Source organism: Sorex araneus, chromosome X, assembly GCF_027595985.1.
Source record: "Sorex araneus isolate mSorAra2 chromosome X, mSorAra2.pri, whole genome shotgun sequence".
Classification (NCBI taxonomy): domain Eukaryota; kingdom Metazoa; phylum Chordata; class Mammalia; order Eulipotyphla; family Soricidae; genus Sorex; species Sorex araneus.
This window is the reverse complement of record NC_073313.1, coordinates 214,725,536-214,728,182: the sequence shown is the minus strand read 5'-3', so window position 1 is coordinate 214,728,182 and position 2,647 is coordinate 214,725,536.

The following is a 2,647-nucleotide window of genomic DNA, read 5'->3' as shown; positions in this document are numbered from 1 at the left end:
AGCTTTACAAAGGGACTCTGTAAGTTATACATACGTCTATAGTTTTCTCTATATGTGTTACATTTTTTTTTCTATTTGTGTTTGGGAAACACCTGACTGTGCTCAAGATTTACTCCTGGATCTGAACTCAGGATCACTCCTGGCAAGTTTAAGGGACTGTATGGGATGCCAGGAATCAAACCTAGATTGCTTGAGTGCAAGGCAAGCACCCTATCTGCTGTACTATCTTTCGTGCCCCAGTTTTTTATCTTTAATTTAAAAATTTAGGCATGTCTATGATGAATAAGTGTTTTATCATATAATTTCTCTTTAGCCTTATCTCCGAGGAACTATAAACTGTATGGATATTTTCAGTCTTCATTACTAATCACATTTATCAATGTGAAGTATGGGGCAGCTGGAAAGTACCATTCCCATTTTATAGACAAAAGAATAGAACATGATTTACTCAAATTCGCAGAGAGGGTCCAGAGTGGAGGCAAGTGGATAAAGTATGTTCTATTACTTGATTAGCCCCAAGCTTACTACTGCACCTGTAAGAGTGTGGATAATAAAATAATGGTGTGATCTTGTAGGCTCAACACAGAAAAAGGGTATATAAAGACTCAGCTCCTTCTACCTCTACAGCACTACCATAAAACCAGGTAGTTTCTGCACCCTTCTTGAAGTGTGAATTCTGGAAGTGAAGCAGAGTCCAGAAGCACTGACTGTTAATGGATAGAGTTAATTCAACAAACAAGTGTGATTAATTTTGTTATAAATTCTTTCTCTATCCTCCTTTCACTTCTGCAAAAGACAGTAGAAGACATGGACACTCAGGAGGAGGCATGTGAATGCTTTTTGGTTTTCTATATCATATGAGAGCTAAAAATGAGAAAAAAGAGAATAAACTATTGATACATGATGAAAATGAAGTGCTGTGTGTTACCCTTTACAGCTTTCAGAAGCAGAAATTCAGGAAGCAGGATGGGAAGCCAGCTTCAAGTCACACTGAATCAGTGGTTCATGTCACAGGATAGCACATGAACGCTTCTGGTCTCATAACTCTGCTAGAGAAAATGAAAGACGCTTGGAACGAAAATAACCAACTTTTCATTCAAAGGGAAAATAAGGGTTATTGACAAATAAACGGTATACAACAAACTATAGATATTTGAAGTTTATAATTTAATACATTCAAATCTAGGTATATTTTTCATCCTCATGAGTTTCCTCGTTTCATGAGCTCCTGTTCAAAGATTCTTATTGCAACAGCTGACGCTTCACCATGAAAGGTGAAAGAGCTCACACAAGAAGCCAGAAATCAGCCTAGATGAAGGAAAAGGTGTTTTTCCATTGCAGTCAGTCTCTACCATCCCTAGGAATTGCTGGGAGCTTTCTAGACATGTGACATTGGACATCCTGCTGCCCCTTTCTGTCAGTCAGCTTTGGCATTTGTTCCCTCAAGCTCCCGTGACAAATTACTATACTCTTAAACAACAGAAATTTATTATCTTACAGCACTGAAGGTCAAAGTTGCAAAATGTGCCATGCTGGGCTGAAATCAGGGTGTCAGCAGGGCTGCCTTCCAGTCTGGAGACTCTAAAAGAGGACCTGCTTTCCCACAATTTCCAGCTCCAAGAAACTCCCCAGGCTCACCACACAACTCCTGTCTCCTTCTCCATGATCAGCTCACCTTCATGCCTTTGTTCTGGGTTTCTGATTCTCTAGCATTTTTAAAGACCCAAGTGATTATAGCGCTCTACCCAGGAAATCCAGGATAGTCTCCTTACCAGAAGGACTCTAATTCCATCTCTTATCCCAAGCATCAAAACATGTTAGTTGCTTTTGAGAATACAGATAGGGATTTTTTTGGAGAACATTATTGTGCTAAAAGAGATGAGCACCTAACTCCCACAGTGCTATGCTGACTAGTCAGGGTATTCATAACTCAGACCCAAATTTACTCTTGCTCTTTTATATTTATTAAATCTTTCTGCACATATTGCCTCTCATAATTCTCTAAAAAGCGTATGGCAAATCCCACTTTACAGATAAATAAATGAGACCAGAAGGGGATAAAAGAATTGACTTATTGCACATGCTGGTGAGAGAGCTGATATTGAAGTAGAATTTGCCTATTTTTGCTATGAAACACTAGCTCTTATTTAACTATTCACATAATAATAATTTATGCACAGATGCTTTATACATGTGTATATATATATATGCACATGTTCTTGGTTGATCTGATGATTAGTGAAGTAGAAAGAGTAATAATTCCCTTTCAGACCTATTAATAAATGAAAGAGAAAATACTTAACATCAAGATCAGGAAAATAATTTTACAATTGAAGATTTAAGAACTTTAAGGTGTGGCTCATAATCTCTAGTATTGTATGCCAAATGGGAAACATGATTTTTCATTACTGCTGGATCTCTATAGGTATAAAAGTTCATATCTTCAAAATAAGTGAAATGAGAATGAGAGGAAGGTAAGAAAGAAAGGAGAAATAAAACATTTAATGGGTATTTTGAGACATAATTTAAAAATTCATACTCAAATATGACTGGAGCAATAGCACAGCAGCGTATTTGATATGCCAAAAACAGTAACAACAAGTCTCACAATGGAGATGTTACTGGTGCCCGCTCAAGCAAATCGATG